The following is a 25,307-nucleotide window of genomic DNA, read 5'->3' on the forward strand; positions in this document are numbered from 1 at the left end:
TTTTAAGATTTTATTTATTTATTTGAGAGAGAGAATGAGAGACAGAGAGCACGAGAGGGAAGAGGGTCAGAGGGAGAAGCAGACCCCCCGCTGAGCAGGGAGCCCGATGCAGGACTCGATCCTGGGACTCCAGGATCATGACCTGAGCCGAAGGCAGTCGCTCAACCGACTGAGCCACCCAGGTGCCCCTGTAAGGTTATTCTAAAGTTGCCTTTCTCTAATAATATTTTTGAACTTTTGAATAACTTTCATTTCATTTCCCTCCAGATGTGTGCCTTGTATGTTGCATGTATTTTATGAGTGGTTTCATCTATCTGTTTATTTACTTGGGGCATTACTCTTCCAACACACAAAATAGTATTGTAAATGGGCTGAAAAGGATAATGCATTGTCCCAAAACAAGAACTAAGTTCATACTTGATATTCGAATATGGTTGGTTTTTTCAGATGTAAAATCATTTCAAAGGTGGGTTGGTAGGCAAGCCCTTAAACTAACTTGCACCTCTCTAAAATTCAAGCTACATTTTAAAATAAATGTACTTTAAAATTTGAAAAGATTTAAATCTCTATTTGTAGGATTTTCTTTTAAATGGCTCTGTTGTTTTGCTCTGTTTTAGGTGAAGCAATTCTTTCAGCCTTTATATTCTCAGGTTATCAAGATAATGAGTTTCATCCTTTTTTTTTTTTAAGATTTTATTTATTTATTTATTTATTTATTTGAGAGAGAGAGATAGTGAGAGAGAGCATGGGCAGGGAGGAGAGGGAGAAGCAGGTTCCCTGAGAGCAGGGAGCCCAACATAGGGCTCAATCCCAGGACCCTGAGATCATGACCCGAGCTGAAAGCAGACACCCAACCGACTGTGCCACCCAGGCGCCCCGGGTTTCATCCTTTTAATTGATCTCAGTTCTTACCTTTTTATAAGAATTTATTATTTTCACAACAATAGGGGAGAGTCATTCTTTATCAAAATGCAGCTGTCTGATATTTATTGAAATAAACATATTTCTGATAGCATTTCTCAGAATCCAAGAAAAAGAATTCTCTGGCTGTTTTTTCATTTTTGCTTGTGTTTATGCTAACTTTGTTTTTGGTATATGATATGTTTTCTCACTTTTAAATCAGTTTTATGTTTCTTTATTGGCTGATAATGCTTCTACACAAAAACAGAACATTGCAAAAATACTCAGCAGATAGTGACAAGGTCTGAAAGTCTTCCTGGAAAGTCAATAGTTGGAATTCAAAAATAGTTAGATCCTGTGTATAAGAGGCATTTTTCTTATTTCTATTATACCTGAGAGGAGATTTCACTTTATATGCATAGAACAAAGTCTTTTGTATGTATTAAACCAACTTTATGACAACAGGGAATCTTTGTGGGTCTGAAAAATCAATGAAATATTTATAAGAAAAAATAGCTCCTGAGAACATGCAGTCCCCGGTCATCATCCTGTGTTATAGGTGATGGCTTCAGCCATTTTCAAGTTACCAAATACAATTTACTACTATAAAATCTTCCTCATCACAAAGCTGAGCTCTTTCCAAATTGATACAAGTTATTGCCCTGCAAGGAGGTAATGCCCATCTCCACTCAGAGCTCAAAGAGTTAATGTTCAGCACTTGGGACAAATTTGGCTGCCTGAAAGAGCCCCTGGAGCAGTAATGGCTCTTTTCTGGTGATCTGTATATCACTGCACTTAGGTTCTAGAATGCCCAGAGTGCTTCAGATGTGGATTTACTTTGTTACTGGGCTTAATGCACCCACTTGAATATTTAGATAAATCACTTTTCTGTCAAACAAATTTGTTTTTTGAATATCAAACACTTAAAAATAATGCTGATAAATAGACAGTGGATACAATTTTTCTCTGTATAAGTCTTGACATCCATTTTGAACTGGAGCAGGTATAGATCAATAAGAAATATACAGGCACAGATGGACAGACAAACTGACTGGTTTTACCTGGCTGGGTTTGCACAGCTGTCACGTGTGACCATGCAGCTTGGGCATCACATAATTCTATAGAGAGCCCTGGTCACCTCTAGTCTCTGTCTGGATAGTGCACAATTGGCATGACAATATGTGGAGACATCGACACAAAGAGATTCAAAGCAAGTAAAGAGTTTGATTAACCCATTATTATAAAACTGCTTAACATTTCCATAGCTGGTTACCTGAGTAAATCAGACCCTTGCCTGATCTGATTACTTTCTTTTCTTAATGGCCTTTGATCTTAGACTATAAAAACCAGAATTAAGAGTTCCTCTAGTTCAAACTTCATACTATCTAGGAATAAAGTAACACTCTTATCATCCAGGGACTGAACTAAGCCACATAACTAGTTAGTGGTTGTCAAAGTTACATACAAAATCCAAGTCTATAGACTTCCTTTCCAGTGATCTGTTTTCAAAACTCTATGCTCTCTTTAGCTTATTAATGTGTTGACAGCCACCTCTCACCTGAAGATTATAAAATACAACACAGGGAAGTGACCTTACAATAATAGAATCCTGGTTTTAGTCTCTCTTCAAGTCCATTCTGCTATAGGGATTCCGTAGTTTTGATCTTGGCTTGTTAACCTCATTAGCATTGATTCTCAACACCTGTGCCTGTGGTTAGTTGGGGACCTAGGGTGTATAACTTCTTTGTACCAGAGCCCACAACCAATCATCATTTCTCTTGTGACCTAATAGAATATGAAGAGCCAGAAATAGTGAATCTGGAATCAGTTATGGATGTTGAACAGGTTATAAAAATTTTGTGTATAATATATATATTATATATATTAACTTTGTGTAATACATATGTATTTCATGCAACAGAGGTTTTGGACAATAGGCGAAGCATGGCAAAATATTTTTTTTTTCTTTTTTTTTTTCCTAGTGAGGCTGATGGGGTTTTGTTTACTTTCCTAATGAGATGCTGATTTACATGTTTTGGAGAACACTTACTCTGTGTTCTCTGTGCATGGTTTCAGCCTTGCAAATCTGAATTGGAGGCATGCATGAGTCCAGAGCAGATGTGTGCAACTGGGCAAACCGTTCTGCCATTGCTCTTTCTTGGAATGATAATCCACATGCCGGGATTTCAAATGAGTTTAACACACATTTTCTTGATTAATGGAAAATGACAGAGTGTAGGAGACTGAAACAGTTCTTGCTTTGCTTGATTAATTAATAAGGGACTCTCTTTTCCCAGCTTCAACTCATTATGCTAATGAAGTGTCATCAATTAAGGCTTTCCCTTGATTATTGAATCTGTCAGGTAGCGCTCAGTGAAAATGCTGCATTCCTTTGCTGTCTGGGTGGAATTGCCATTACAGCCCTTTATGAACTGCTCCTTCCGTTAGCTGCTGTTTGTTCTTTCTCATTATTGTGTCTTTTTCTTGACCTTAAGAAAGATGATTATGGAAAGCTTGGAATAAACTGGAAAATGTTATCTCTGGGAATATGGATCAAGAAAATGTGGTAACAGAAATATATACACCATTCTTCATTCAGAACACATTTGTAATTAATGATACAGTAAAAAATGAATCAAAAGAATTCGGTGAACTTTCTGAAGTCTTTGACATTAGATTAGATAAGCAATTCCAAAATAAATGGTCATTAACAGTTTCTCACCCTACTATTCAAATTAAATTTTGAGAGGAAGGGTTTTTTCCTAAGGGAAATACTCTGATAACAAAAGAGTATGTATTTAAATGTTTTATTCTATTTACGTGAAGTTCTAATCTGTTTACAAATATTACTTAGATTTGTATCCAAGGTGAATAAGGTGACAAAATGTAAAAAGAATAGAATATAACCAAATACAGCCTCTAGATCAAGTTTAGGAAATATTTTTATGTGTCTTAGTGGCCTTTGCTTTTCACTGAAGATGAGGCTTTTGGTATGGATGAATTCTATCCACTCATGCTGCCAAATCCACTCATTAGGGAACACCTTACTTTAAGATTAGATAGTACCCATTAATGAGAGACTGTTAAGCCATTCATTAAAGATTATAAGTAATGGAATACCTGAGTAATGCATTTACAATCACCTATCCCATCTCGGTTTTGGAAATGCACATCTTAGGGGAGCAACATTGACGCATTTGTTTAATTTTCTCATTTCATTTAACCCAAAGTTTAAAAAAAAGTAGTTTTATATTTTTATGGAACATCTCTGGCTTTAGGGGCAAAAAATTTTAAACCAGTGGTGTCATCTGTTTAATTAATCCATCAATGTCTCTGTTTCCCTAACTGTAGAATGAGGAGATAATGTTCATTCCTGGGTACTTTTCTAGAGATTTTGGGTATAAATAAATGGGAAAGAAAATGGGATACTTTACTACTTGTTTTTAGGGAACACATTTATATTCTGGTGCTGTGAGTTTTAAAATTAGAGGAAGACATTTGATAGAGCTTATTGCTGAGTGTATTGATGCTTAGTTACCTCTATCAGTTATACTAAGTTTAATTCTCTTTTCAGAGAGCACTCCTTTTCTGTGCTTTCAGGAATAATGTTTCCAGTTCAGTGGAACTCTAGAGGTGCTGTCTTCAGGTCACATCTTTAACTCTCTCCTGGGTCCTAAACCTATGACAGTGCTGAGGAAAGACTGATTAATAAAGTGAACAAAGTATGCTGCTGAGCAGAGGCAGTATTGACTGCCTCAACAAGGAATCCCTGCATTATCTTCTCAGAAGGATTCTGGTAAGAAATTTATCTAAATCTAAGGATGGACAAGTGGGAGGTTGGTATTCAACAGAATTCAGGACTCACACTGTAGCAGTGCTACTCCTTTAGAGGACTAGCCCCAAGGAGCAGATTCCCCACATGTGGCCCTGCACAAGGGCCATCCACTCAACCCTCATGGCCAGGGTTCAGTTTGATCATCATACTTGCATTTGCACATATGGTTTGGAGACATGGTAAAATAACCTTTTAAAAACAGAAACTAGTGGAAGATCAAATTTCCCAGGTAAAGGAAAATTGGCTTTAGATTTTAAATCCAAGCCAGAGTGCATGCATTCATTGTCATCATTTTAATCTTCTATTCATTTTGTTTTGTTTTGATATCAAAGTCATGATGATTGACTATGTAGGGTGTGATGGGCCGAAAGATATCTTTTAGAATACATTACTCTCCATAAGTTTCTTCTTTTTAACAATAAAACTTCACTTTCATTGTAAAAAAAACAACTTAATTTCAACTTCTCAACAAAGGTACATGTTCATGCTGTCATTAAATTTGAAGTTATTTATAACACTGCAATGTTGGTTGAGTGAGAGAAATAGAAAAGTATCATAGGTTTGAGGATATGAGATATGACTGTCATTCATAACTAAAGTCATGCTGGGTGTATAACATAATCTCATCATGTCTCGCCTGGTTTGAAATACACACTAAAATGTGTGTAGAGAGGAATGCCATATTTATGAATTTTAATTATTTCTAGCAAAAGAGACTTCAGGGCCTGAATATATATGAAGCTTGCAGAGCAACAGATAAACAAAAGGTATTTTTTCAGATGGACAATGTTACGTGTTTAGTCAATAACCAACAGTTAACCGAAAGGCAATAGGATATAAACAGTTTAATAATCATGTATTATAAGAAGGCACTTTACTCGGGGTGCCAATGGGTCACTTGTTCCTCTAATACAATTTGTTCTTCGTTGGAATTGAGCACTATGTGAGACACAGCATAGAGAAGTAGTTAAATATGTAAACCCTGGAGCCAAACAGCTGGGGGATGAATCCTAGCTCTCTCCTCTTTACTGGCTGTGTAAACATGAGCAATCTCTTTAACCTTCCCATGCTTCATTTTCCTCTTGCATAATAGTAATATACCTACCCTGTTTAGTTATGTGGATTAAATGAGTTAATAGATGTTAAGCTGCTAGAATTATGTTGGTGCTGATTAAATGCTATAGAAGTATTTGCTATTATAATATAGGGCAATATATTATACTGGCAGTTTTGACTGAATTTTAGGATCGGATAGATAGATGTTTATATTCTATCACTGTAGGTAGCTTTATTATTTTATTTTTTGTTTTTGGATCTTGGGTAAGTACTGAGAGTATTGAGCCTCGATTTTCTCATCTGTAAAACAGGCACAATGACAGGACCTACCATAGGTTTCATGAAGATTGAATAAGCTCTGTTAATCATTGCTTAATAAATATAATCATTATCTTTAATTTTTATGTACATATGGAATACCTTTGCCACACTGATATTGTTTATGGTCCTTGACCACATTCAGGATATGTTAAAATCCCTTTGTTTCAGATGTATAAACTAGAAAGAGGAGTAATGTAATATACTCCACAGTCAATATTAAATATGTACTATTTACCATGTATTTTGTAGTCCAGTGTTCTTCTCCCTTGCCACAACAAACCCCTGAATTATATCAGTAAAACAAACATGACAACCCTAACAGAAATGAATTATGTAGACACATAAAGTCCTTCCTACTGTTAAAAGATACTGGTTTTCTTAAAAAAGGGAAGTAATATTTGCCTTATGACTGGTATAATTGTATCTAAGCCACAGAGTGATCAGAAATTAGAGCTTTATTGAAACTTGAAATTTTCCTCTCTGCCGTTTTTTTTTTTTTGACAAGATGCACATTACTCTTGAAACAAAATATAAAACCTCACAGCATAATAATAATTTCATCATCACTGATATCAAAACATGTATAAGCAAAGAGACAGTGACCAGGGGAATATATATATTCATTCAAAAAACTGAAGGAAGAAGTCTTTCCTTTCAAATTATAAAATGTAAATTATGAATGACTATAAATTCAGTGTTACTGTTGCTCTCTCTGTTAAACATATTTTACTTTTACTTTTCTTTACCCTTAATACTTTTATATTTTTACATGTATTTGATTCCTCATGAGTTATGCAACCACTTTTGAGAAATTCAAAAGTGAGGTGAAGACTACTACCTGCTCACCTTCTCTTTTTTTTCTGGGGGCAAAACTAAGGCTCTTTTTTTGATTTCCCTTGCAGATTGCTGTGAATGTAACCAAGTATACTCTGGTAAAATGTGAGGAAAGTGATATGCACATTTCTGGGTCCATCTTATAAAAATCACCCATGAGCACTGCTTTATATTTCTTCCCCTTTCTTCTGCCCTAAATAAAAACTCCTAGAGTGCCCCTACTCCCAGGATTGGTCATTGCCTAGGTATGCCCCAAGACAGTTTGCACGAGAATGATACTATGTTAAATTATTACATGTTTAGCTCCCTTTTCTATAGCCCAGCTCACCCTAACTAGTAGAAAAATGATATTATCAAAATGGAGTGCTGCTGTGAAAAAATTAAAATGTGTTCTAATGTAAAATTTTGCTCTAACAACAAAAAACAAATGGAGGTCATGTGGTAGGTGGTGAGAAAAGATGGGTACAGCAAGTGACAAAGTGGAATCGGGGGCTATGTGGTGGCCAAGCATCTTGAAAACCTTCATTTGTAATCATTTGGAAGGTAGAACAAATGCCTGTTGGACCCATAGCTCTAGGGTGAATGATGAGAAAAAGCTAGAACGTTTATAAATGTGTGACTGTTATTTGCTACACTGAGCCATGTATTATGAGAAAGAGCTGAGCTCAGGCAAGAATTAGCTGGTTTTCAACAGAGATTGAAGGGAATAGAGAAAGCTAGATTAAAAGCATCGTAGGGTTTGAAAACGAAACTTCTCTGAACCCTGAACAATTAGAGATAAGACTGAAAAAAGCTCTGAGGACCAGCAGCACATTAAGACACTATTATAATCAAAGAGCTTCAGCTCCTGCGAAAATCACCTTGAGAAGGGCCATCTTCTCCTGCACCCCTGCTGTTTCAAATGACCTTAAAGCAATATTGGTGAGAGAGAGAGACAGAGGCAGAGAGAGAGAGATGGAGAAAGAGGAAGAACAAAGAAATAAAGCCAGCTTAATAGAGCTGACTTAAAAATTATGGCTAGGAAAAAATTTTGGCAGCATTTACTGGAACATGGAAATGACTGGAACGTGGAACTTTATCAGAAGCATATACATTTTTAATGGAATTATATTGTCTCAGAAACCACAAGCCCATAAAATTATTAACAATTTGGGAATTTCAGTGATACGGGTATGGGGATTTGGGCATTATTCTTTCAACTTTTCTATAAGTCTGATGTTATATTAAAAACTTGAGAGGGCCATATGCACCCCAATGTTAATAGCAACAATGTCCGCAATAGCCAAACTGTGGAAAGAGCCGAGATGCCCTTCAACAGACGAATGGATAAAGAAGATGTGGTCCATATATACAATGGAATATTACTCAGCCATCAGAAAGGATGAATACCCAACTTTTACATCAACATGGATGGGACTGGAGGAGATTATGCTCAGTGAAATAAGTCAAGCAGAGAATGTCAATTATCATATGGTTTCACTTATTTGTGGAACATAAGGAATAGCATGGAGGACATTAGGAGAAGGAAGGGAAAAATGAGAGGGGGGCAGGAATCGGAGGGAGAGATGAACCATGAGAGAATATGGACTCTGAGAGACAAACAGGGTTTTGGAGGGGAGGGGGGAGGGGGGATTGGTTGGCCTGGTGATGGGTATTAAGGAGGGCATGTACTGCATGGAGCACTGGGTGTTATATCAAAACAATGGATCGTGGATCACCACATCAAAAACTAATGATATATTGTATGGTGATTAACATAACATAATAAAATAAAAAAAATAAGAATAAAATAAAAATTTAAGAAGAAATCCTCATCTCCTTGTAATGGGGCAAAGAAGAATGTGATCATCACATCCAGTCAATGCCAGGAATTTCACCAGCAGGGAAATAGTTGACCAAACTGTGAAATTTCCAAGTAGGATATACTTCATCCCACTCACTTCAGATGTAAACACTGAAGACAACAAGGAGGGACTTCTCAAAGGGCAGAGCCAAGGGCCACAGGATACACTGAAGAAGAAGGGAATATCCACCCAGAAAGCAGACTGGATATAATCAAAAACTTTCTTTAGGTCCCTGGGAAGGGGCTTTCCATGATGACTACCTTGCCAGATTCTATCCTACCATAAACTAGGAACTGTGATGTGTTTCTCATTTTTTCCTTTCTTAAACAGGAGTTTTCATACAACAAACCCACCTTTGCCCTAATGTTGAGTGTGGAGGGACTCATAACTTCTCTCTCAATTCATAGGTCATTAGAGTATAAGGAACCAAATTCAAACCTAATAGACTTTGGGCATACTTCCCTAACTAGTGGGTAATTAGGTTGTCTCAGTTGGGCAGGAGTAAATATGCACACGGGTGGAGGGACCAACTTGGGTGGCGGCTATTTGCAGGCATCCAAGAAAACATGTTCTTCTTTATCCTAAACTACATTTTCCAGCTTCTCCTGTACATGCACCTATAGTCAATTCTGTGAATACCCCTCCCCTGCACCCCTCCCCCCCTCCCCCCGATCTCTTAAAAGTACGCCTCCATGCTCATTTCCCATCCTGACTGACTGGGAGTATGATCTCCAAGGCAACCTTGCACACTCCATACTGAAGTTAGAGAAGTCGCCCTCAGTTTGGATTCTCAAGTGATTTGGTGGAGGAGACATTCCCCATACCCTGTAAACTTGGAAATTCCATGGAGCAAGAAGTAATTTCCCATCATGCTGATCTTTTATATATCTGGGTCCAGTTGTTTTTTTAGCCTAGCCTACATAATAAATACAAAGGATAAAATCTATAAAATCTAATTGGAACTGTAAAGATCGAAGAAATATTTTAATATAAATTTAAAACTGGTTAGAGGGTTAATTTAAATATCTCAAACTACATCTAACATGTTTCAAATTTTGTAAATGAAAGATAAAATTAGGCTAAAACACCTTTTAAAATGATAGGTTGTTTAGATTTCCTTACACTCTACTGATGTCACTTAAAACACATCTTGAGTTTATCTTTGTCCTAATTTTAAAAAAGAAAAGCTGAAAGATACTCCCAAATTATTTTGTGACTGTATCTAGAAAGAGCAGAAAATGCTAATACTACTTGTCACCTTGCTACTGTATTCTAGGATACTGAAGTGTTAGAAGTCTATTATCATGTCACTTGAAAATAGTTTTTTTTCACTACTGAATAATCTTCATATCCCTGGAAGCAGAGTTTTGTCACTGTGATTCAAAATATACTTTAGCAAAATATTTTTTGCAAACCAAAAAGAATGTAATAGAGCTTACTGTTCATATTTATTCCAGCTAGATATACTTTTCCCTTATAAACTCCATTATAGTAAATCAGTAACACGAAAAGGAGGTAAGTGTACCCAAATATTAGCTATTAATCTAATACAGGAATAAAAATACTTAAAATGAAGCTTTATGTCAGCAAATACACTTTAAATTTCAATTTCTGTTATATTAAAATTGTTCTTGTTTTCATGGAGAAATTCTTTTTACATTTTTATTGTATTTTCAGATGATCTCAATTGGAGTATCAGGGGCCAGTTTGTTTTTGTTTTGTTTTTTTAACTCATTTTATTTTTCTTGATATGTCCAGGAAGTTGAAAAGTAAATTAGGAAACATAATGTTCTGGTGAAAAAATATCAGGTCTTCTTGTGCTGAGGTAAATGCAAGCAGTAATTCTGCGCTGCAGTTATTACTACAGAATCAATAAGTATAGAACTGGAAAACAAATGTATCTTGCTGGAGGTTTAATCAACCGTCAATCTCCAGTAGTGTCCTTCTGTGTAATAGTGTCATTTTTATGAAGAATTTATTAACTTACATTTTATTTTTGAATCAGTGCATGCAAGAGCGGTGTCATTATTTAATAGTTATACCCTGCTAATTTCCATATAGATCATGTTCTAAAGGTACATCTAGGAATGAGAGGACAAAATGGAGGCAGGACCAGATTTCCCCACAATATATATTAAACTTTAGAGTTAAAGCTGTTACTCTTTTAAGCAATTAAAATGTGATAAATTATGTAATAAAATGTATGTCCTAGAGGTTTACAACATGTTCTTGTTAAAAAAAATAATAAAACTAATGCATATTCATTCTAGGAGGTTAAAAAAAAAGAAAATTTACCCATAATTCTACCAAGGTATAATCATTTTCTGTCTAGCTTCTTTCTTCCTATCTATTTATCTATCTATCTATCTATCTATCTATCTATCTACCTATCATACATCCATCTATCATTTATCTCATCTGTTCTTTTAGACTTTCTAAGTTTGTATGTATGTATATATATTTTCTTTATTTTTACCCAATTGGATTATACAATTTATGCAATTTTATCTTCTTCTTTATTTACTTCACTATGTTGTGAACATTTTTTCTATCACTAAATATTCTTATAAAATAGAATTTTAGATAGCTTCATGGAATTCTTTATATAGATATACTATATATTCATCTATTTACCTATAGTCAAACACTTACTATTTCTAATTTTGTCTCTTACTAAAACTATTTCTGTAAGCATTTTTTGCATAATTCTATAGCCCAGTTTTTACTATTTTATAATTACAGATTCTTAGAGATGAAATTGCTTGGTCACCAAGGAACAGCCTCTTTTAAAGTGTCTTGACTTTAACTGCCAAAGTGACTTCAGACTAGATATACTAATTTAATTCCAACCTACAATACCTAAGAGGACCTGTTCATTGTACCCGAGCCAATATTAAGTAGTACTCTCACTATTAAAATATTTGATAATTGATCATTTAAACTGTATCTTATTACTTTTTTTTTAAAAGATTTTATTTATTTATTTATTTGACAGAGAAAGAAGCAGTGATAGAGGGAACACAAGCAGGGGGAGTGGGAGAGGGAGAAGCAAGCTTCCCGCCAAGCAGGGAGCTCGATGTGGGGCTTGATCCTAGGACCCTGGGATCATGACCTGAGCCGAAGGCAGAGAGAATCTCTAGCAGAGTGTTGCCTGAGTTCATGACCTGAGCCGAAGTCAGATGTTTAACGGACTGAGCCACCCAGGTGCCCCACAGTCGTTCTATTTTTAATTTTTTGAGGAACATCCATACTGTTTTTCATAGCAGCTGCACCATTTTACATTTCCATCCACAGTGCACAAGGGTTCCAATTTTTTCACATCCTCACCAACACTTGTCATCTTTTATGCTTTTAATAATAGCCATCCTAACAGATGTGAGGTGATATTTCATTGTAGTTTTGATTTTATACCCAGCATGTCTTGATCCATAGAGTTTTTGCTGTGTTCAAAACAATATATATATATCACAATCTTAGAAGAAATTTTGTTCTTATTCAAATGAATTAATTTCCACATGTTTACATTCTGCCTTTTATGCCAAACTTGGTTAAAAAATATAATTGAGTATAATTTGAAAAGTGAAATAAAATAGTATGTGATTCTTTCTTCTACTGGATGTGGACGTATTTGGTTATTAAAGAGCTATCTTTATGTGATTTAGTGACTTTAGCAGCAACATTGAAAATATACTAATTTTTAAAATGTTTAAATAATCAGTTAATTACCAATTATCTGCTTAGACATATAAGCAACAGTAAAGATTTGAAAAATAGCATTAGGTTGGATAGCTTTAATAGTCATCACTTACCAGGATGATAAAGCCATGATATTATACCAGGAAAGAAGACATATTTAGAATGCTGTCCTCATATTTATTCAACCATGACTCTAACAAAAAGGTTGGTACTAATATTTGTATAATATCAAATGGAATCCTTAAAGACTGAAGACCAAAGAATCAAGACCACTGATGGTCTTGATAGTGATAGAATAGTGGAGTCTTTAGTGAGAGATATAAGAGGTCAAAGTTACCTCCCTTGACCAGCCATTACAAAATTAGTGTTACTGATTTCAGACTTTAGAGTTAACTTTTCTTTCAAACTCCAGACTTCTGAATCAAACTTTCTACTGGATATCTTCATCAGAATGTTCCACAAGCACCTTCATAAAATTAAGCATCTTTTTTTTCCCAAAATATTTTCTATTACCACTGCCTCTGCCCCAGTCTAGACACTTGCCATTATCCATTATCTAAAATTTCTCACTGGAATTGTTGGAATTGTCTCTTAACTGGTTGCCCTGCTTCTTGCTCTCTAATCGTTTTAATATCTATACTGAGTTATATTTTTTTTAAGATTTTATTTATTTATTTATTTATTTATTTATTTATTTATTTGAGAGAGGACTTGATCTCAGGGGCTTGCTCCCAGGACCCCGAGATCATGACCTGAGCGGAAATCAGATGCTTAACTGATTGAGCCATCAGGCACCCCTGATAAGTTTTGACTGAGACCTGAAAAACATTTGTTGGATTTCTCATCAGAGGAATGTTGGAGAGCTTACAGTCATGGAGAAGGGCATCTGCAAAAGCAAAGTGGCATGAGAAAGCTATCAAGTTTAGAGAAGAGCAACTATTTTGATAAAATGTGAGTGCCAAGTGCCTAGTTGAGATAGTCCTCTAGAATATGTCATGAATATCTAGTTTGTCACATTGAGCTTAGGGGCCACTTAGGCAATTAAAACACAGAAATGGCACAATTTTGTGCATCAGAAATATAACTCGGTGGGGTGCCTGGGTTGCTCATTTGGTTAAGTGTCTGCCTTCGGCTCAGGCATGATCCCAGAGTCCCGGGATGGAGTCCCACATTGGGCTCCCTACTCAGCGAGGAGCCTGCTTCTCTCTCTCCCTCTGTCCCTCTCCCTCCTTGTGCTCTCTCTCTCTCTTTCTCTCACTCAAATAAATGAAATCTTAAAAAACAAAAAACAAAAAACTTCATCAGTAAAGTCATATCTGACTCCTGGAGGTAAACTTAAGCTCCCCTCCTACATACCAACGTGTCATTAATTACACTTAAATTTTGTTTCTCAGTTTTCTTCTCTCCAGATTTAAGATCTCTTGAAGTAAAAGATCATGTTTTGTTGTATTTATATCAGGAAACAGAGTGGTTAAGCCTATGGCAGAATCTAGCACAATGATATCAGTCTCTTTAGGGGCCACAGTGGAGTTGGATATATTCACATCATTGGTGGGCTCTGAGTCATTCATCAGAGATTCAATTTGAGAAATTGCCCATTTATCTGCTTTGCATGTTGGTCTATGGCATAATTTTTTTGGGGGGGAGGGGAAGAAGGGCTATTAATTTTTTTTTAAATAATAGAAGAGGTACAGGGTTTGGACTGAAACCAACTTTGCTATAAAAACTTCTATAGCATGTTGTCATTATTTATTCTTGAGTAAGTTACTGAATATTGAATCTTTAAGACTCACCATCTATATACTGCATTATTGTGAAAACTAAAATGAAGTAAGACATTGTTTTTATGATAAGCTCATGGTTGTATAGCTTATTCATTCTTTTATTAAATGATACTTTAAAACAGAACCACCTTACAGGTGGTTATGAATAAATAATGCATAAGAGATCTTATAGGTATAAGAATCATACCATAGGATTGAATAAATAAATATGAATAAATTTATGCATAAGAGATCTTATAGGTATAAGAATCATACCATAGGATTTTTCTGCATTTTCTTGAACATTAATATCACAAGTCTATCACTAGACTTTCTTGGGCAAGTCTAAGAAAAAAAAAATTCTCTTTTTGAACATTTGTATAAGCAAAGTTGATCATGAATATTTACTATAGAATTTTTCACTGTCATTTCAAATATGCTAATGTACAGTATTCTGTGAATATCTAATGTGGACCACTACATGAAGTATTTTTCCAAGATATAAAACTTTTATTTTTCATGGAACTTCTTTTCACATTTCACAGAGCTTATTTTCGTATAAAATTGAGGTTGGGACATCATATTTAACCCCATAATTTCTCTTTAGTGAGATATAAAATGCGATGTTCCATCATGAGTGGTATTAAAACACAGAAGAGCTCAGGTAATTTTCCTGGTCATTTTACTAGTACTGCAAAGTAGAACTTCCTCTGGTAATGGAAATGGTCTATAAACTGTGCTGTCCGATACTGCATCCACCAGCATCATGAAGCTATTAAGAACTTGAAATGTGTATATTGCAGTAAAGAACTGAATATTTTATTTTAATTGATTTAAATTTAAATTTAAACAGCCATATGTGGCTGCTGACTTTCTATTAGACACCATGGTTCTAAGCATTTATTCGGTTGTGGACAATTACTACAAGTTACCTGTCATTAGATGGTATGGATTAGTTTTCCTCACTTTAACTGAAAGTTGAATCATGCCCCAGTTTTTCTTAGTAACTTTTTATAGTTCTATCATTCATCAATTTGATGAAAATCATTTTGAATCCAGTTTAATTTCCTGCCACTGCCACTTCTTGGAACAAATAGTTCTTTAAGTTTATTACCCACTATGAATAAGGGCTTCCTAATCTTTATTCTAAGATAACTTTGCTCAACTTCAGTGTTTTACCTCTTATCCACTGTATCAGATTTAGGCAAATAAACACATTGATAATTTATTATTTCCCTGTCTACACAGATTTTCATCCTATTTTTCTGTATCATCACCTTTTGAAATAAAGGATTATCATGTGAATGTATTACGTGATTGTACCTAATTTTCTAAAAACATACATTTTTAAATTTTTATAAATTTATTTCTTATTCATTATTTTCTTCTTCCTAGTACAGAGGAAGGGAAACAACAACAAACAACCCAAACAAACAAACAAATCTGACAATCACTCCCCTTCTCCTTTCTTAACAACCATCTTATCTCCATTTTGCAAAGGTTGTTTTCTCATGTTAGCAGGGGTTACCTGTTCAGGAGTTTGAAAGATGAGAAATGGCTACTTTGGTTGTTCATGCTCTGTGCTGCTGGAACTGAGCCCTTGAGTGATGATAATACAGGGAATCAGGAAGCTGCCCTTGATAACACAAACCTTGTTCTTTAAAAACATATTGTTTTGTATTGATTCAGGACATTGTATTTTGGTTTGTTTCTATTGCTGTCATTAAAATGCATAAGAACTTGTGAAATATTTTGGTTGTGCTAGCACAGACTTTTGCCTGAAGGCTAGAGAAAGATGGCAAACAAAACCAAACAGCAGTGACAATTAAAATTGACTACTAATGTCTTCCTTTTGTCTATAGATAGTTACACACAATTTGAGTTTTGTGCTGTTGTAATTTTTTCTTTGAACTTACCTATTCTGGCTTCCATTTTTCTGCTTATTTTAACTTAATCATGAGATCTTATCATTTATTTCATTAGTATCTTCACTTATCCGAAAGTTTTATGTTATCCAGCAACTTTAAGATTTCCAATCTTAGAGACTTTATGAGTTAAAAAGATTATGATACACCCTGATCTCCATTTGTAATCCCAAATAAAAGCAATAGAAACATGTTATATGGCTCTGCCAAAGTTCAAATTTCTTCTGATTTTTTCACAATAGTTCCGTAATCCTGAGCTTATACAATATATTTAAAAGGCTTTTGAAATAATTTTTTTTTAATTATAAATGTGTAAGTAGGTTATATTAACCCCTTTTGCTATGATCATTCCATTTACTCCAATTTTGCAAAGGACTAGATATGTTACTTTTTGTCAGATCCCATAAATACTTCTAAAACTAATCTCTGTCTGGTTCTCCCCTTTTTTCTTGGCACATCCCAACCCCTTAGAGTTAGTCACCAATAAATGACTCATTATGTTTAAGATGTTTTGGAGTTCAAGTTTTGCTTGCATCTTGCAGTTACCTCTAATCTTTGAATTATTAGTAACTTTTGATACTGGCTAAGATCTCTGATATTTAGAGGCTCATTTAATTATCCTATCCTGTGTATCATATCAGGTGGAAAGCAAAGAGTTGAAGACCATGGTCTAAGAGTATAGGTATGTTCAGCTTTAGTAGATAATGCCAAACAATTTTCCAAAATGGTTTTATCAACTCATACCCCCACCAACAGCCTGTGAGAGTCCCACTTGTTCTACATCTCAACAACACTAGGTTTTGTTTGTTTAGAAAAAAATTATCCATTTTAGCGGGTTTGCAGTGGCAAGGCATTTTGGTTATAATTACATTTCTATAAGCCTATCTGTGATTTGAAATACCCTCTTTTGAGAATTGCCTAAGTCATTTTCTTTTTTTTTTTTTTTTTACTTTTTGCAATTAATTTTATGAATTTTCAAAAATATGGGTGGAGGTAAATCTATTGTGGAACACAGGTATTGAAAGTATCATCTCCTAATTTGTGGAGTTATCTTTTGGTAATTTTATGAAGTCTGATTAAGTGTTTTACCTTATGGTTACTGTTTTCAGTGCCCTCTTTAAGAAATCTTCAACTACTCCAAAGTCATGAAGATTTTCTCCTATAATAAAGTATTCTTTTCTAATATACACATCTAAGTTCTACTTTAGTTGTATTGGAATTTTGGATATGACTTAGATTTCATTATCTTTTGTGCCACATCATATCATGACAATTTATGTACTAATAGTAATTTAGGGTTTAATATAGCAATTAGAACCCACATGGATATGGGAAGAGATGGGGAAGTATAAGCCCAGAAGGCTGCAATTGAGGTATTGGAAATAGTCACTAAATGGCTCTCATTGGAATATCTGGATATATTGGAAAAGCCAAAGCTTGAAGGAAATCCAAAAAGGCTTCACATTTAGCTGTTAAGTTATATATAATATGCTTTATCTAGAATCTGCAGAAGCGTCTTTCTTAGTGGTAGAATGCATGAATGTCAATAATTTATTCTTTACTTTGGAGGGATTGTATCAGTATGCCCCAGACCACCAAACACCTAAAAACTGTAATGATATAGGGGACCCTAGAATTAGTGTAATTTTTTTTTCTGTTACTCTTGGAAGTTCATGTGTCTTACCAAGGCCATTAGTGTACTTACCACTTCTTGCTTATCTGCTTTAATTAACATGAGGCCCTCAATATATAGTGAATCAATATGATCCTGTACTGTGACCCTGTGTTCAGTTATCTTTAAAATGTTGGGTATTCAGTTTTTCTACTGTATCTGACTAAGTGGCTGTAGGTCTCTTTGGGGGAAAGAATGGGAAAATAAATACTCTATTCACTTGCCATGGTGTTACAGAGACCTTCCTCTTAGAGACTCAGTCTTTCCTGTGTCCATGAGTTTCAAGGACTGGCTTGAGTCAAAAAACTAGGCAAGAGACTGGATTTTTTATTGTTGTTATTTTGCTTTTGTTTTTGTTTTTTAGTGGTGCAAAATTTATTTAATCCTTTTTCTAATTTTAGACATGTTTAATTTTTTATTTTGATGGAATTTTTTTATTGAAGTATAATTAACATGCAATGTTATATTAGTTTCAGGTATACAACATAATAATTCAACAATTCTGTACATTACTTAGTGCTCACCATGATAAGTGTAGTCACCATCTGTCAACAAATGTACAATCTTATGGACTATATTCCCTATGCTATACTTTTTCATCCCTGTACTTGGAAATTTGTACTTCATAATCCCCTTTATCTATTTCACCCATCCACCTACTCAACTCCCCTCTGGTAACCACCAGTTTGTTCACAAGAGACTGATTTTTATAGGGGCAGCTGCCTTCAACATCTTGGCTTTCTATCCTTAATTTTTTCCCATGTTTAGATTGAGCAGTTTCTTTATTGGCAGCCCATTAATTTGTGCCTAGGGAAATAGTGATCTGTTAACCATCTCCTTAGTTCTCAAAAGGTCATGTCCCTTTGGCTGATTCTTCAACTTTCACACTCACTTAAGCACTGCCATCTGGCCTCTATTACTTAGGGTTTCTATCATCCTGGATCCCTGTTCTGAAACAGCATCTCCTATTATGTCCTTCACCACTGAGTCACCACTGAGCTTTTCAGTGACTCTGTCTCAACAAAGGTCTTAGCTAGTTCTAAGGGTTTATCCAGAGTTCCCAACTTGCAGCAAAGTTTATAGCTCTGCTTTAACCAGTCACTGGATACTGCCTCCAGGAGGGACTGTGATGTTGGGCAAGGTTGCATACTTTCACTGAAACTTATGGGAAGTCATTGAGCTGAGAGTTTCTGGCCAAAGAAATGGTCAACAGCTGGAGAATGAGTGTCAGTCCCCAAAAGGATACATGAGAAGTACATTATGGCAACCACTACAAAGCATTTAGGAAGACTAATGAAAGTAGGCAAATAGTTGTAGATTTTTGTATCTTTTCTAAGTCTCATCAGAGGGCCCCCACCCCAGAGAAAGTACTCAAATTTTAGATAGAAAGAATGACTTGTCGGTTGGATAAGGCAGGTTGTCTCCTTAGCCACTACAGTGCTTGCCCAATGAACCCATGAACAGAGTGGTGGCAGGGATGGAGGTTATATATGTACCCAATGGTTTAAGTCCCTCATTACTAAAGCTGATCCATGTACTGTCCTTAGTGAAATATCCTACTTGCCAATAATGAGAACGTAACTCTTTCTTCCCTCAATAGCACACCATTCCTTAGGAATGATCAGCTGGCTACTTAGTAGAAAATTTAATTTCATGAGTCTCTTTCCACCCTAGAGAGGATAGTGATTCAGACTTAATGGACTATACACCCATTCTGAAAATGGGTTATTTTCCCAATCCATAAAACTGCTGCCAGCACCTTCTGGACTTAGAGAATGCTGGATTTGCTGACATGGGATTCCCATATAATATTGCCTATAATTAAGGAACTATTTTACTGCAAGGGACATGGAATAATGGACACATGGTCATAAAATGAACAAAGTCTATAAAGAATCATCCAGGAGCAGCCAATGTAATATAATAATTTAATAGTCTATTAAAGGCTCAACAGATGAGCCAACCCAAGGGCATCTATTGGAATACTGTATTACAGTTTTTAGTATATACATTGAATCAGTGACAAATACATAGTGTTGTGTCTCCAGTTTCTAGAATCAAGAGTCTAAAATCAAATGACAGTAGGATTAAGTCCCCTCATCATCACTCCCAGTAATCCACTTGTATTATTTAGGTTTTCTATCCTTGTAACTTTAAGTTTTGATTGATAAGAGATCCTGGATAAACACTTTGATCAGGTTACATGCACTTGTTCTTCATTCTGGTGGACAAGAAGTCAAGTAAAGAAATTCACATACTCATGGGATACTTAACCCTGATTATCTTGAGGAAATAGGGTCCTGTTTCAAGATTAGGACATATAGAAATATGTCTGGACAAAGGTGCTCACTGTCACCACTCCTGTTCAACATAGTACTAGAAGTCCTAGCTAAAGCAATCAGGCAAGAAAAAGAAGCAAACAATATCAGAATTGGAAAAGAAGTAAAATTGTCTCTATTTGCAGATGACATAATCTTATAGGGAGAAAATTCTAAAGACTCAACAAAAAAACTTTAATCAATGAATCCAGTAAAGTTGCAGGATGCAAAATTAACATACAAACATCAGTAGCATTTCTATACACTAACAACTAATTTTCTGAAAAAGAAATAAATCAACCCCATTTGCATTAGCATCAAACACAACAAAATACTTAGGAATAAATTTAACTAAGGAGGTGAAAGATCTGTACTCTGAAAACTACAAGACGTTGATGAAACATGAAGAAGACAAAAATGAAAAGTATTCTGTGTTCATGAGTTGGAATAATTAATATTGTTAAAATGTCAATACTGACAAAAGGCATCTATAGATTCAATGCAATCTCTGTCAAGATTCCAATGGCATTTTTTTTATATAAGTAGAAAAAAACACTCCTAAAATGCATATGGAACCACAGAAGATCCCAAATAGCCAAAGAAATCCTGAGAAGGAAGAACAAAGCAGGCAACATTGCACTTCCTGATTTCAAGCTATACTACAAAGCTATAGTCATCAAAACAGTATGAGGCTGGCATAAAAACAGACAAATAGAACAATGGAACAGTATCAAGATCCCAGATATAAACCCAAGCATATAGGATCCACTAATATTTGACAAGGGAGGCAAGGATACTCAATGGAGAAAAGATGGTCATTTCAATAAATGGTGCTGGGGTAATTGGATATTCATGTGTAAAAGAATGAAAGTGGACACATATCTTATGCCCCTCACAAAAATTAACTCAAAGTGGATTAAAGACTTAAATGTAAGGCCTGAAATCATGAAACTCCTGGAAGAAAACAAGAATAAGCTCCTTGACATGGTCTTGGTAATGATTTTTCTGGATATGACACCTAAAGCACAAGCTACGAAATATAAAATAAGTGGGATTACATCATTTGCTCTGCAGAGCGAAAGAAACCATCAACAAAGTGAAAAGCAAACCTATGGAATGGAAAACAATATTTGTAACCAAAAATATTTGTAACCCATATATCTGATAAGGGGTTAATATCCAAATTTATAAAGAACTCATATAACTCAGTAGCAGAATATATATATATATATATATATATATATATATATATATATATATATATATACACACACACACACACACAAGAGGCCACAGGTACATGAAAAAGTGCTCAACATCACTAGTCATTAGTGAAAAGCAGATTAAAACTACAATGAGGTATCACCTCAGACCAGTTAGAATGGCCATCATGAAAAAGAAAAAATATAACAAATGCTGCCGTGGATATGGAGAAAAGGGAACCCTTGGGCACTGTTGGTGGGATTGTAAATTGGTGCAGCCACTATAGAAAACAGTATGAAGGACCCTCAAAAAATTAAAATTAGAACTACCATATAATCCAGCAATTCCACTTTGGGAAATATATCCAAAGGTAATGTAAACATCAACTCAAAAAGAGATCTGCATCTTCTGGGGTGCCTAGGCCGCTCAGTCAGATGAAAGTCTGACTCTTGGTTTTGGCTCAGGTCATGATCTCCAGGTCGTGAGATTGAGCCCCACATTGGGCTCCATGCTCAGTACGGAGTCTGTTTGGGATTCTTTCCCTCTTCCTCTCCTTCCCCTACCATCCCTCCCCCTGCTCACACATTCTCTTTCTCTCAAAAAAATAAATAAAATCTTAAAAAAAAAAAAGCTATCTACACCCTCATGTTCATAACACTATTGTTTACAATAGCCAAAACAGGGAAACAACCCAAGTTTCCATCAATGGATAAATGGCAAAAGAAGTTGTGGTATATATTTACAATGAAACATTATTCAGCCACTAAAAAAATGAGGGAATCCTACCATTTGTGACAACATGGACAGACCTTGAAGGCATTATGTTAAGTGAAATAAGTCAGAGAAAGACAAACATTGTATGATCTCACTTATATTTGGAATTAAAAAAAAAAAAACAGAAAAAGAGATCAGACTTGTGATTACCAGAAGCAGAGGGTGAGGGAGGCAGAATTGGAGAAAATGGTCAAAAGGTACATTCAGTTATGAGATAAATAAGTGCTAGGAATGTAATGTACAACATGATGACTATAGCTATATGATATATAGGAGAATTGTCAAGAGCATAAACCCTGAGAGTTCTCATCACAAGGAATTTTTTCCTTTTATTCTTTATTTTCTTTTTTTGTATCTATTTGATAAAATGGATGTTAGCTGAACCTACTGTAATTATTTCACAGTATATGCAAATCAAACCATCGTGCTGTCTTCTTTAAACTTACACAGTGATGTGTGTCAATTATTTCTCAATAAAACTGAAAAAATATGTCTGGAACTCAGGATTTGCTGGTATATTTTTGTTTCTTTCTTGTCTAGTGATAACAGTGAATGGGCAATTTCATGTATCACGTGATGACAGTGAGGCTCCATACACCTTAGGAGTGTATGGAAATGTAGGCCATCTAAAATTCTGCCCAAGGATGAGGGAAATTGGAATTGTGTAAGCACATGTCTCTGATGACATGAATATCCAAATATTCATTTTTTATCTCATTTTGGAAAAGTAAGCATTTCCAGGGGCAGCCCTCTAATAGATGAGAGCCAATGGATAAGTGCTTCTTAAAATTGATCCTCAGGTGTATAATTTTAAGAGACATTATATATGCTCTTTGGAAGGTTCCAGATAGGACTAAGCACAGCTACCCACAATGACAACTTTGATAAAGCATTCCTTTATCAACTTTCTCTCCTTATTTCAGTTTCTCTATCCTTACTTCTACGCCCTAGGTTTACCTATCAAATAAACTCCTTAAAGAGAAATAATTGTCTCAGGCCAGGATAACAAATTAAAGTAGCCTGGAGTAATAAAAAGAAGGGGCTAAATGTGTAGTGAGTTATACTTCCACCAACGGAAAGAAAAGCATATATGATTTCTTTTAACTCTTGGCTGAATAAAGTCATAGAAGTAGCTACCTTGGAGTCATCTTGGAACTTCCTAAGAAGGACACTTTCGGGCAAATGTATGAAATGGCAAGCTTTGAGGTAAGAGATGTTATTATTGGCTATTTTTGGTTACCATCACAAATGCCTAGCTAGTTAAGGTTCTTTTTCAGTGAGGACAAATTACGATTCTGTTCATAATAGAAAGGATTCAATAATTTCAACCTGCCATCAGGTGGCTGGAAGGTTTCCTACTGTTGGTGCCATATGCAGAGCTCAGCATTGATGTCTGCTTAAAACAGAGTATAATGAGAATTCTATGCTGAATTACTCAGGGGAATTCTACGTTATTAAGGTTGTTCATAACCTCCATTCTTCATGAAATTTTATACTTGAGTCTATTAAGCAAGAAACAAGGTGCCTGGTAAAGTGATAGTTTGTCATGTATAGACTGCTTTATCCCATCCACCTGCTGATGGAAAGCTTCCTCTGCAGTGGATGCCCTTTGATGAATATTCACATGAGAGAAAAATATTTCCACAGGCTGTGTCCATTTTGAGCAGTGCACCATCATACCCCTATTCTAGGCTTTCTAGTCTCAGTGTTACATTCTCTCCATTTTCCTGACTTTTTAAAAAATGTTAAATGCAACCACAAATCAGATACCTGTACTTTTATTTAATTATCCTTACGTTGAAAATGGACAATCAGAAATATCACCTCATTTTGTCCACTTGTAAGATCTCTTTACCACTATTCTTCCTGGTCATACAGAAGGTGTATGGAGGCAACATATTATACGTAGTCATCTGTAAATGAGGCCTGATGTTTTTTCATTCCATAGACTTGTCATACGGAACTCTCCATGAGGCCACTGGTGTAAGATGAAGGCAAAGTGGCAATACAGTAGAGTCTGAGCCATGTGAACTTGCTCTGTCTTCTGGAGCAATTGAAGTCTAATCTCACTTATACTGCGTTTTCATAATGATAGATTGCTTCTATAACAGAAAGCTAGCAGATCATAACGGTTGGCTCATTTTTCAAAAAGAAATAAAAAATCAATTTACAATAAAATGATGACATTTCAATGTGTAAATACTCCGACACAACTACACTGGAAGGCATAACAAAGCAGAGATTCTCTGTGTGTCTGCTACAAAGCTAAACTATTGTGTTGGTGACTCAAAAATTTTGAGCAGAATTGCCATTGGTGAAGAAATTTTCTGAAATAGTAAACAATTCTTGGAACATTCAGAACAAAATAAGGTATAACTCTCATGATTTATTTTGGTGTTTTTTTTTTTAATGTAAAACTTAGGTTTTGTCCCTAGTTTTTAACCTGTAGTTGATTCTTAAAGGCTGAAAAGGAGTTCAAAAGATAGGGTTAGAGTTGGGAGAACTTGGAGAAACAGAAAACCGTGAATCAAGAAAGAGATGTGCCTGAGAAAGTTATGTTTGCAGGATGGTACTGAGGCCCGTTGTTTACCAACCTAATTCTCTTGATGCAAAAATCTCTGTAACTAGGCTATATTTTAATAAAACATCAGACTATCTGGAGCCCAAGGAGCAGATAAATTATTTCCTTAAGCATTTCACGACTCAATTTTCTTTGCCAGTAATTAGAGAAAGGAAATGGGATCAATATTGGCCAATGATAAAGTAGTTGAAATTTGACAAAGTTGAGAGTTTCCACTGGTATAAAAAGTAGTCAAGAAGAAACATCCCCTTTTTATTCATTGGATGTTGTTGGCTCTGTATGGAATTGCAGTAGCCATCATGTGATAATGAGGAAAATAGGTATACACACTAAAGGTGTCAAAACAAAAAGAAGAAACACGGACCTTTGATCCTGACACTGAGTAAAAATTAACCAACATTGTAATATTCCTGACATCTGGATTTCTTGTTGTTTTTTTTAAGATTTTTTATTTATTCATTTGAGACAGAGATACAGAGAGAGAGACCCTGAGCAGGGGGAGAGGCAGAGGGAGAGGGAGAAGCAGGCTCCCCACTGAGCCAGGAGCCCAATGTGGGGCCCGATCCCAGGACCCTGGGATCATGA

The 25,307-nt window shown here is 35.4% G+C and overlaps 1 long non-coding RNA gene across 1 annotated transcript in view; it reads left to right on the plus strand.

The window, feature by feature from the left end:
- The window catches only part of LOC123861490 (uncharacterized), an 84,379-nt gene that overhangs the window by 37,107 nt on the left and 21,965 nt on the right, over positions 1 to 25,307 (plus strand). The window contains exon 2 of the long non-coding RNA XR_008508084.2: positions 4,501 to 4,696. This is a non-coding gene — a long non-coding RNA (uncharacterized LOC123861490). The remainder of the gene's footprint in view (positions 1 to 4,500; positions 4,697 to 25,307) is intronic.

The sequence above is a fragment of the Mirounga angustirostris genome, unplaced genomic scaffold (assembly GCF_029215605.1).
Source record: "Mirounga angustirostris isolate CCGP_5_RB_7025 unplaced genomic scaffold, mMirAng1.0.hap1 SCAF_9, whole genome shotgun sequence".
NCBI lineage: Eukaryota > Metazoa > Chordata > Mammalia > Carnivora > Phocidae > Mirounga > Mirounga angustirostris.